This window comes from Triticum urartu, chromosome 4, assembly GCF_003073215.2.
Source record: "Triticum urartu cultivar G1812 chromosome 4, Tu2.1, whole genome shotgun sequence".
Lineage (NCBI taxonomy): Eukaryota > Viridiplantae > Streptophyta > Magnoliopsida > Poales > Poaceae > Triticum > Triticum urartu.
The window spans coordinates 341,505,642-341,518,570 of NC_053025.1; positions in this window are offsets into that span (position 1 = coordinate 341,505,642).

Consider the following 12,929-nt stretch of genomic DNA (forward strand, 5'->3'; position numbering starts at 1 on the left):
TCTGAGGCGGTTCCCAATTCACAATTGCAGACACCTTCTCAGGATTAACAGCAATGCCCTTGGCGGAGATGATATGGCCAAGGTAGAGAACCTCATCGAGCCAAAACTCACACTTTGAAAACTTCGCATAGAACTGATGTTCTCTGAGTTTGTCGAGTACCAATCTCAAATGCTTGGCATGATCCTCCTTGTTCTTGGAAAAGACCAATATATCATCGAGATATACCAAGACGAAATCATTTGTGTAAGGGTTGAAGATGAAGTTCATCATGCGAGAGAACGTTGGAGGAGCATTGACAAGGCGAAAAGACATGACAGTGTATTCATAAGAACCATAGCTTGTTCTGAATGCTGTCTTGGGGATATCTTGTTCACGAATGCGAATCTGATGATAGCCCATATGGAGGTCAAGCTTGGAGAATACTTGGGCAACTTTAAGTTGCTCGAAAAGCTCATTGATGTTGGGAAGTGGGTACTTGTTCTTAATTGTCTTCTTGTTCAATGGACGGTAGTCGACACAAAGTCGGTCCGTGCCATCCTTCTTCTTGACAAAAAGAACACCACAACCCCATGGAGAAGAACTCGGTCAGATCAGACCCGTATGCTCTTGTTCATCGATTGTTTCTTCAGCTCCTTCAACTCTTTTGGTCCAAGCTTGTAAGGACGTTTGCAAACAGGTTCTGTTCCAGGCTCAAGATCGATGAAAAATTCAACTGGCCTGTGAGGAGGCATTCCCGGAAGCTCTTCTGGAAAGACGTCTTGATATTCACAAACGACTGGAATCTGAGAGATGGCATTCAACTCGCCCTTCTCATTGAGAGAATACATTCGAATGGTATCGTCACGAGCGGCATAGATGATCACATCCTCAGACGAGTGTGTCAATTGAATCTGCCTGGCAGCACAATCAAGCTGAGCCTTGTGCTTAGAAAGCCAGTCCATGCCAAGAATTAGATCAATATCCAAGTCACCAAGACCAATTGGAGAGGACAGAAATTTATAGTCTCCCATCTTGATTGAAACATTCAGAGCCATCATTTTGGTGTTCATGAACAAACCCGGAGAGGAAAACGCTATCGGCTTAGGCAAATCGACAGTATGCAAATCGTGTATGGATGCAAAAGGCTTTGATATGAATGACAAAGATGCACCAGTATCAAATAAGACTCTTGCAGGAATATCATTAACTAGAAGATTACCCATGATCACTTCTAAAGAATCCTCCGCCTGAGTTGCGTTCATCATGTTCACCCTTGCCGACTTGGAGTTATGCTTGACCACTGCATTGCTGGCAGATCTCATAGGAGGAGGAGGCGGAAGGCGCCTTTGGTTGAAGCATTTGTTTTCATAGTGCCCTTTCTGCTGACACTTATTGCAAGTAACCTCTATGAGCGGACGGTGATAAGGAGCACTTGACATTGGAGCATGAGACGGAGCTTTGTTCTAATGGCCTAGGTTGGGTGGGTGGGAAGATTCATTGCCACCTTTACTCTTCTGCAGGTAAGGCTGACGGAATGGAGGAGGAGGAGGCAACCAGAACTTCTGTTGCTTAGCTGCCACTTGAGTTGAAGAAGAATATGGAGCTGCATCCCTAACTCTCTTCTTAGATGCATCACACTTGAGCTGAGCGGCTTCCTGCTTTAGTGCCATGTTGTAGAATTCATCATACTTGGTCGGCTCAAAAAGCACGAGAGCTAGTTGCAGATCTTCTCTGAGGCCACCTCTGAATTGATAAATCATGCTCTTCTCGTTAGGGACGTCTTGTTTAGCGAAGTGAGCAAGCCTCTGAAACAGGATGTTGTATTAGTAAACAGACATGCTGCCTTGCTTGAAATTGCGGAACTCCTTGCGCTTACTCTCAGCAACACTTTGTGGAATGTGGTGATCTTTGAAGTCTCAGCGGAAATCATCCCAAGTAATCACACGACCTCCTCTGGAATCTTTGTATTGTTGATACCACTCAGCAGCTTGGTCTTTGAGTTGGAACGAAGCAAACTTGACAAAGTCCTCATGCATGACATTGCTACACTCAAAATGTTTGCAGATATCCATGAGCCAGTCGTCGGAGGCTGTGGCCTTGACACAGTTGCTGAAACACTTGGGCTGGTCTGCGAGGAACTGATTGAAAGTAGAAAACTGAGGCTGGTTGTTGCCTTGGCCTTGATTTCCTAGGTTGCGCTCTTGCAAGAGTTGCAAAAGCATCTGCGTGTTGGCGTTGGTAGCCGCCATGACAGCTTGCCATGCCTCCGGAGGTGGAGGTGGTGGCGGAGGTTCCGGATTCTGACGCGTTGGGGGAGCCATCCTGAAGAGGTTGACATCCGTTAGCATCTTGAAAGACATATATTCAAGCTGCATCAATGGATCGAAATTGCAACATATAGCCTTAACATTCGAACAAGAATGAACGAATGAATTCCAAAGTAAATCATCACACTTCCATAAGTTGAGAAGCCACTTAGATAAAGATAGATGAATAAATCAACAAGGTACGGATATGAACAAATAATTGGTAAGAATTACCCAATCATAAACCAAATATCTGCGGGAAGAAATACTAGATCTACATGAATTCCCGCCTATGAAACTCCCGAAACTTTCTGGTTATGGAATCAGGTGTTGGGGATACAGGGGAAGCATAATATCTCACCCAAAACTAGCAAATCCTACATCCAGCTGTATCCATCCTTCAACACATAACCAAGAAACCTTCGTAAATCATTTACCTCAACCTTCGAAAAGCATCCTTTATACGAGTTATGGCAATAGTCCCGAACTCCCGCCCTAGTACTGGGTGGCATCGAGGTTATCTCACCAACAACTGCATAAAGGAGATTTTCGATGTTGGCGAACTCAGGTATTCTAGAACTGCAACGATAAAATTGTGACAACAACACCTTGGAGCTCAACTCCTCGGGACACTGCCACAACCCCTAAATGTTAGGAGGCACCAAGAACAATGTTCTCGTCACAAAACCATCGGAATGATTCCAAGATACCCGTGTGATCCTAAATTTTTTTAGTGAAATTTGAGAAGAGAAGAGTCAAAACTCTATGTCAGGAGGCCTCACCAGAGCGATGAAGGGACTGAGGAGTAAAAAGAATCCTACTCTCCGATATATATAATCCTATAAGACTCAAAACATTTTTTTCTAGACTCAACAATGTCAGCGATTCGATCAAGCAGGGGGCTCCTAAGTCGGGGAAGGCTCTGATTACCAACTTGTAACACCCACGATGCGGCTATATCTCCCACGTGTCGGAGCATGACTTAGAGGCATAACCTCATGGTAGGCATGTCGCAAGAGGGGTAATCTTTACACATCCCATGTACTAAATAAGCAAGGGATAAAGAGTTGGCTTACAATCGCCACTTCACACAATACATAAATATAACATACATCATCCAGAATACAATCAAGGTCCGACTACGGAACCAACATAAATAAAGACAACCCCAAATGCTAGATCCCCGATCGCCCCAACTGGGCTCCTCTACTAATCATCCGGAAAAGACACATAGTAACGACCCGAATCCTCGTCGAACTCCCACTTGAGTTCGGTAGCGTCCCCTACAGTGGCATCATCGGCACCTGCATCTGTTTGGAAGTATCTGTGAGTCACGGGGACTTAGCAATCTCACACCCTCGCGATCAAGACTATTTAAGCTTAAAGGGAGGAAAAGGTAGTGAGGTGGAACTGCAACAAGCACTAGCATATATGGTGGCTAACTTACGCAAAATAGAGCGAGAAGAGAAGCAAAGTACGGTCGAGAAGCTAAAATGATCAAGAAGTGATCCGGAAAACTACTTACGTTCAAGCATAACACAAGACCATGTTCTCTTGCCGGACTCTGCCGAAAAGAGACCATCATGGCTACACATGCGGTTGATTCATTCTAACTAAGTTAAGTGTCAAGTTCTCTACAACCGGACATTAACAAATTCCCATCTTCCCATAACCGCAGGCACGACTTTCGAAAGTTCAAACCTGCAGGGGTGTCCCAACTTAGCTCATCACAAGCTCTCACGGTCAACGAAGGATATTCCTTCTCCCAGGATAACCCAATTAGACTCGGAATCCTGGTTACAAAACATTTCGACAATGGTAAAACAAGACCAGCAAAAGCCACCGGGTGTGCCGACAAATCCTGATAGGAGTCGCACGTATCTCGTTCTCAGGGCACACCAGATGGGCAAGACGTCAGGTTGGCATAAACCCTAGTTGCCCAGGGGGCGCCGGACATAGCCCAGTTTGAACCAACACTCAGAGGAGCAAAAGCCCGGGGGTTTAAAATAAAGATGACCCTTGAGTCCCTGGAACCCAAGGGAAAAAGGCTTAGGTGGAAAATGGTAAAACCAAGGTTGGGCCTTGCTGGAGGAGTTTTATTCAAGGCGAACTATCAAGGGGTTCCCATTATAACCCAACCGCGTAAGGAACGCAAAATCAAGGAACATAACACCGGTATGACGGAAACTAGGGCGGCAAGAGTGGAACAAAACACCAGGCATAAGGCCGAGCCTTCCACCCTTTACCAAGTATATAGATGCATTAAAGTAAATAAGAGATAATAATGATATCCCAACAATATCCATGTTCCAACATGGAACAAACTCCATCTACACCTGCAACTAGCAACGCTATAAGAGGGGCTGAGCAAAGCGGTAACATAGCCAAAATGGTTTGCTAGGAAAGGTGGGTTAGAGGCTTGACATGGCAATAAGGGGGCATTATATAGCAAGTGGTAGGTATCGCGGCATAGCAATAGAGCGAGCAACTAGCAAAGCAAATATAGAAGTGATTTCGAGGGTATGGTCGTCTTGCCTGCAAAGTTCTTTGTGTTGACGAAAGTTTGATCCTTGTAAGCATACTCAACGGGTTTGCTCGATCACGAACTCGTCTCCCGGCTCTACCCAAGGCAAGCACACAAGCAAAAGACCAACAATCAATCACGGTGCAATGCGCAAGCAACACGATGCAGAACATGGCATGATATGCGAGATGTGATATGCAATGCATATGCATGCTTCGGAAAGGAAAGATTGAACTAGGCCTCTACTTGGCAAACCAAGTGCGCTGCTGGAAAGATGAGTTGATTTCGGTCGAAATCGATATAAAGATCACCAGAATCGGATGCACGGTTTGCAAACTGCAAGCAAAACAATAATGACACAATTCTGCGATTAACAGCACGATGCAATCTAGAGTGCAACAAGAAACTAAGCCACTGCAGTCCAACATAGCAACAAAGCACATGTCATTGATCTACTCAAGATGCTTGAGAAAAGATGAACACTGAGCTATGGCTAAATCACACAAGAGCAGGTTTAAACAAGCGTGGCAAAAGTGCAAAAGATATCAGCATCACAGACTTAGTGAAAATACTAACATGTCAGGAATTAACATCAGGAAGCAATGTTTAGAGCAAGAAAACAACATCCTACAGGAAACTATCATAGCAAACAAAGGCATGTCATGCATCTACTCAAATAATATAACAAAAGTCCCTTACTGATCATAAGCCAAAAACGATCAGAAGATATGATGGCACCCATGTAAACATAGCAAGTTTCTTTAACAGAAAACTGGGCATGGCATAAACAGAAATATGAAGGCATCTTTCCGAGCTCGATTCACTCATCACAAAGCCTTGCATGACAAACTGAGCATACTACCAGCAAGAAGACATGATCATGAGGCTAACCAAAGAAAGAACAAGCACATAGCATGCATGGATCAACTACAACAACCTTGGCAAAATTGATTAACACGTAAACAATCTGCCAGGAACAATTTATAGCAAAAGTAGAGCAAGATTTAGCCATGCTAGGTCACTCCATAATTGCAAATAGGGGCATGGATGGATAGAGCATAACCATATGTCGAAATCATCCTTACTGAAGATACTCAAACCAAGCATGGATCTCACTGTAGCATCATGGATACATGGCATAAAAATAACAGCAGAGCAATGACTTAGTGAAATTCTAAGTCCCTGAAATCAGCAATATCACGAGAGCTACTTTGCATGCTTGTGCTAGTCACCACAAAGATCACAAAAATACATGGCATACACCCCTGTAAAGATGGCATGGCATAGCCCAAAACACACGTAGAGCTCAAGTCCATATGTAGCACCCAACAATTGTAGCAAAAATTGCAAATGCTCATACTCTGCTAAGAATTAGCACCTAACATTTTATAGCACTCTTGCATCAACGATTTGGGCATCAAGATGGACTCAAACAAGCAAGTCACAATGGTACAAAATTATGAGCACATCATGATGAACATTTTGATATATCATGCATGCAAAACGGATCTATGGATGAGGAGTTATGGCATGTTGAACAGGGCTCCAGAGAGTAAATATTTTGGGACTTATTGAAAAGAATGGGCTCAACCTCCGGTCTAGATCTAGGGTTGACTTGCATGAGGATTGAGGATCGTCTGGATCTTCGCCGGAAAACGTCACGGTGGCTGGAGTAGAGGCTGAAGGTGGCCGGAGAAGGCGGGTCCGGGCTGGATCTTGCCGGATCCGGCCGGATCTTGACATGGGGGAGGCGACGGGCGGCGGAGAGCGAGCAGGACGCCGGTGGCGGGTCGGTGATTCCGGCGGGGGAGCGGGCTGACCGGTGCGGCGGTGGGGAGCTCGAGGCAGCGGCGGGGACGCTCGGCTTCAGGCGCGACGGGCGGCGCGCTGCACGTAGGTGGCGGCGGGGCGGCTCGAGCCTAGGCGGGCCTGCCCCGGGCCCCGGCGGGCCGCAGCGGCGGAGAAGACCCGTGGGACAGGTGACGGTGTGCGATAGGCGCGGTGGCGGCGGTGCGGTCTGTCCGGCGGGGCTAGGGTTTTGGACCCGGATTTGGAGGAGGGGTGCACGTATTTATACCTAGAAGGAGGTGGGAGTGTCCAAATGAGGTGTAGTTTTCGCCCATGCGATCGTGATCCGAAGGCGGAGGGCATGGAAGGGGTTTGGAAGGGTTATTGGGCCGTTTTGGAGGGGTGTTGGGCTGCAACACACACAAGGCCTTTACGGTTCCCTGGTTAACCATTGGAGCATCAAACGGACTCCAAATGACACGAAATTTGACAGGCGGTCTACCAGTGGTCTACTAAGGCCGCTTGGAAAATCTCGGTCCATTTTGAGAAAGTTTAACACCCGCTCATGAACAGAGGCAAAAGGGGGCGCGGGAGGACGTAGGAGTGTTGGATTGCAAAACGGGCAACGGGGAAAATGCTCGGATGCATGAGACAAACACATATGAAAATGAGATGCACATCATGACATGATATGAAATGCATGACATGGACAAAAAGCAAAACGAAGACAAAACCCAACCACGAGGAAATCTCATAACTTAGAGCCTAAAATGGCAAGAGTCGGAGTACAAATATGGTAAGTTACATCCGGGGTGTTACATCGCCGACATTGAAAATCTCTTTTATGAAGTTGTTGGTGAGATAACCTCGACGCCACCCAGTACCGAGGCGGGAGTTCGGGAGTATTGCCATAACTTGTATAACGTATGCTTTTCGAAGGTTGAGGTACATGATTTCCGAAGATTTCTTGGTTATGTGTTGAATGATGGATACAACTGGATGTAGGGATTGTTAGTTTGGGTGAGATATTATGCTTCCCCTGTATCCCCAACACCTGATTGCATAACCGTAAAGTTTCGAGAGTTTATAGGTGGGAATTCAAGTAGCTTCTAGAATATCTTTCCGACAGATGCATGATAGGGGATTGGGTAAATCTCTATCATATATTTGTTTCGGCTTATTTTGCAAGCCAATCCTTTGTTTTGTTTTGAGTTGTCATATTTGAGTTGCTTCAATGTCAAGTGTTGAATCCATACCTTTTCTAAATGGTGTTCTCATATTTCTATGGGTGTGCTCATCCTTTTCGATCATCGAGATGGTAATGCCAATTCTTTTCCAACGACGTGCTCCTCTTCAAGTGCATCCGATCATTTTCAACATCCGCAAGATCAATTCTATGTTTTCTCAATGATGCTTGTTTCATCCGTCCCAAGTCGTCTTTCTTTTTCCGCCCTCCCACTGACACAACCCTAGAATTTGATTGCATATAGTTGCATAAGCATTGATGGCATCATGCCTAAATTTATTGGAAAGTTGAAATAGGGATTGTTCAAACCCTAGTATCAGATCAAATCAAATAGGTTCAACTCAAAACATTTTCAATGAAACCAAGATGCCCTTTAAAAATGTTCATGATCTAGTGATAAAGGTGAAAACCTTATCTAGTGGTGATGCATATTTTAATTTGGCATTTTTGGTCTTTGAATTAAGTCACTAAGTATTTGAATTGGGGCTATAGATTTCTATAAATAATTCCCTAGCCCCAATAATTCTGAAACTTTGTGTGGGGCCCTGGAATAATTATTTCAGCATCCACAAAAGTGTTCAGCATTTACAAAATTGATTTGGTCTAGTAACCAAATTCAAACAAACATGCAAAATAGAAAAATAAAACAGAGAAGAAAGAGAGAGAAGTCCCACCTGTGGCCTGGCACTATTGCTGGAGGCCTAGCCCACTAGGCAACATGCCAGTCATCCCCTTCCTACCGCCAGTGTGCACTGTGTGTGGCGCACGCACAGGAGGCGAGGGCCACCTCCTGCTTCGTGCTGGAGACCGTCCTTCTCTCCGATCCCATGCCTGGAGAGGCCCTGGAGCCCCTCTGCCCTCCCCCTCCTTCCCTAGACCGCTCTCCCTCTCATCAACCGAGCACCCCCATCACCACCGCCGCCCCTCACTGCCACCGTGCTCTCTGGCCGTCCCTCGACCAACCGCCAAGCCCATCGGCTCTGCCTCGTCGTCTGCATCATCCCAGATGAGCCACACCATCCTCGGGCGCCCTACAATGTCGCCACCATCGTCGTCTTCGCCCTCGACCGCCGCGGTTCGTTGCCGTCGATCCGCTTTGACCCAAGCACCCCCGAGCTCAACGACCGCGCCAGAAGACCCGCCGTGAGCCCCTGTCTATTTCCCCTCACCTCTCACTCCCCCGGACCTTCCCTGGCTTGCTTGCCGCCGTGCCCGTAAGCATCTCGCCGCCGGCAACGTCGCAATTGTGGCCAGATCTGCTGTCGCTCGCATCCGAGCACTCAGTTGTGCTCCGAGCGTCATTAGGAAACCAACCCGCACCTCCGTTTCGCTTGCTTTGCACCGTAGCACCCCGCTCGTACACGATCGAACTCCGGTCGCCGCCTCTGTCATCGCTGCCATCTCTATAGGCCTCCCCGGCTCCTGGCGACAGCCCTAGAATATGCACCACATCTCCAGCTTGCAGTAGCCGCAAACCATGCGCGAAACGGTGATCTGTAGCGCTGTTCCGAGCAACTTCGGCACACCATCGCCGTGCGTTTGGTCGCCGACGTTATTGCTGACGTGGCACTGGTTTAGTTAGCACTAATGACCCCGCTAAACGCCCTAGAGCCACTGCCATGTGGGCCCCCGTGCCAATTTAGGTCAATTTACTTTCTGTTTAGATTATTTCATAACCAGTGGGACCCACACGTCATCATTGACTTTGCTGACGTGGGCGTTGACCAGGCCCACCTGTCTGTGACCCTAGCTTGCACTATGTCACTGACGTGTGGACCCCGCACGTCAGGTTTGACCTGGACCCATCCCGTTGACTGGCTGACATCATAGTGACGCAGTGATGAGGTCATAAATGCTTTTGTGGATTTTAAATAAATTAGAAATGATTTATTTAATTCAAAAAATGCCCAAAACTTCTAAAATTCATAGAAAATTATCTATAACTCGAAATAAGATAAATTATAAATGAAAAATGATCAGAAAAATCCAATCTATCCATCTGTACAATTTTCATGCATGTTAGAACAACTTATAGGTGTTGTTTAGGACAAATCAAATAAATGGCATTTGAATATCCACATATGGACTTTAAATTTGAACCTAGGGTTCAATCCAACTTACTTTAACTTGTTGATAGCTGCATTAGCTCAATCAACAACATATTGCAATATCACATTCATGCATCATATTGTTGCATTGCATTGATTGTGTTCACTCTTGTTTGCCGGTGTTTGTCCCCTCTCAATAGATGTGTTCCGGCGATGAGTTCGATGACACCGATGAAGAGCTATATTATCTTCAGAATTGCCAGGCAAGCAGAACCCCCTTGTTCATTCCGATACAATCCCACTCTCTCGCTCCTGCTCTCTTTTACTGCATTAGGACAACAACGATTCAACTCTTACATGTTGCGGTTGTTGAACCCCTTTTCCTCTGCATGGCGTGTCATTGCCATAGTATATAGATGAAACCCACTAGCATGAGTAGGAGTTGTTTGAGCCCTGATGTGCCTACTCATTCATGCTTGTTTCTCATGCCTGCTACTGCTTAGAGTTGAGTCAGGTCTGATTCATCGGGGATGAATTAGAATGGTGATGAACATGGCCTACTGTGTGTGAGCTAAGTGTGTGAACATGATTTGGTAAGGTAGCGGTGAGAGGCCATGTAGGTGTACATGGTGGGTTGTCTCATTGAAAACGTCCTCAGGAACTGAGTTCTGTATTTGTGATCCATGAACAACTGCTACCACACATTGGGCTTCGGGCACTCCAAGCTCTGTCGACTTATTAATCAACCTGATCTCTGTCCAGGAGTTGCAACTAGTTTCTGGTGTTTGTAGGATATGTGTTGGGGGTCGTGCGTAGCGCTGACCCTAGGGGTGGGCTATGATGCGGTAGAGACACGAGGCACGGTGTACCGGGACGCCCGTTTGGTGCCTCGGGAACCCTTCTCTCATCGTTTGAGGTCGTGAGCGAAACCCTGGCTGGATCTCCTTGCGGATGGAACCCGAATAGGCGATAAACCTGGACTAGAGACTTGTGTGGTTAGTCAGGTCATGGTCGAGTCCCTCGCCAGGCTTCCGCTTGAAGGTTCCCGAGATAGATGACGTGTACATGGTGGTAAGTGGCGAGAGCGTGTGTGAAGAAGTACACCCCTACAGGGTTAACATCATCTATTCGTGGTAAAGGACTTCTGGGTTGCCTGTACAGTTCATAGACAAGTGAAAGTGGATACTCTAAAATGCGCAAGATAAGCGTGAGTGCTATGGATGGCGTTCTCGTAGGGAGACGGGAGTGGATCCATAGTGGTGTATTGATATGGTGAATATGTGGACTCGTGTGCGCCACCTCAAAAGAGTTACTTGCAGTTGTAGTTTAGGATAGCCACCGAGTCAAAGCTGGCTTGCTGCAGTTAAACTCCACCACCCCCTATGTTGATACTGATGCATATGTAGTTAGTTCTGATGTAAGTCTTGCTTGGTACATTTGTACTCATGTTTGCTTAATTTATGTTTTTGTAGAGAGACTTCGGTATCACTAGTAGTTCCACGTGGACTTCGACGTTGAGCTTGTTACCTCAGCTACGATCTTGTGCCCTCGGCAGGGTCTTGTAGTTAGTTAGGCTTCTCAGCCTTTTTCAGTTGTAGTTGTTTGTACTCAGACAAGATAAGCTTCCGCATGTGCTATTGCTTGTATGACTTCCCTCGGCAGGGTCTTGTAGTTAGTTAGGCTTCTCAGCCTTTTTCAGTTGTAGTTGTTTGTACTCAGACAAGATAAGCTTCCGCATGTGCTATTGCTTGTATGACTTGAATGCTGCGTCATGAGACCCATGTTTGTAATATCTGACTCTTCGGAGTCTTATGAATAAATACTTTGAGTCATAGAGTTTTGTTGTGATGTCATGTTGTATTTACACATATCGAGCATATTGTGTGTATGATTGAAATGCTTGGTATGTGTGGGATCCGACAACCTAGTTGTCTATCCTTGGTAGCCTCTCTTATGGGGAAATGTAGTCTAGTGCTTCCACTAAGCCATGGTAGTCTTCTACAGCCCGGTTTACCGGAGTCCTGTTAGCCCAGTTGCTACTACTCCGGAACACTTAGACTGGCCGTCATGTGTCCTTCTTTGATCCTGTGTCTGTCCCTTCGGGGAAATGTCACGCGGTGTCCTTCGGAGTCCTGTTAGCCTGCTACAGGCCGGATTCCCGGAGTCCTGCTAGCCCAGTTGCTACAGCCCGAATTCACTAGCTGATGACCGACACGTTTGTTGTTGGGTCATGTATGCCTGTCCCTGTAAGTTAGTGCCACTTTGGGTTCACGACTAGTCATGTCGGCCCGGGTTCTCTGTCATATGGATGCTAGTGACACTATCATATACGTGAGCCAAAAGGAGTAAACGGTCTCGGGCCAGGTAAGGTGGCACCCGTGGGGATACCGTGCGTGAGGCCGCAAAGTGATATGATGTGTTAGATGCTAGATCAATGTGTCTTAGGATCGGGGTCCTGACATCTTTCGTATTAGAGCCTGACAGCCTCTAGGATTACCAAGCCAAACTGGTCGAAGTCATGTCTAGAAATGCTTTAGTTATGTAAGGGAATTGATTGTGGAAGGGAATGTAAGGCTCCTTTTACTCCCTTGCCTTATGCCCTTCTGATTTGAGTCAACCTCTTCTTTTCTACTGTGATTAAGAACTAGGCTTCTCATCTTTCTGTCAGGATCACGTGTTACTAATCCATAGACTTATAGGATTGATGAATTCAAGTCTCAGTTCGGTTTCTTCTACCTCCGTATGTTCATAGCTGGCCTCAGAACCTTGATATTGTGATGATGAGCGGTCATGCCACTATTTTGCAGGATGTCTCAAATCTTTTTGAGTATTTATAGCCGTTATGCTGTCCGAGTCATCCCAGGTTTCTAAACAGTCCGATGCATTTGCAAATCCCTTCCTCCCATTCCTGACGTCCTTTTGGGCCAGATTAAGCACACTAAACAGTCTGTTGAGGTACTCTACTGCCTCGACATATAAGATGGGGCTAGTATTATGACCCTAGGCATCCTGGAAAATCACCCAGTAATCTAGCAAT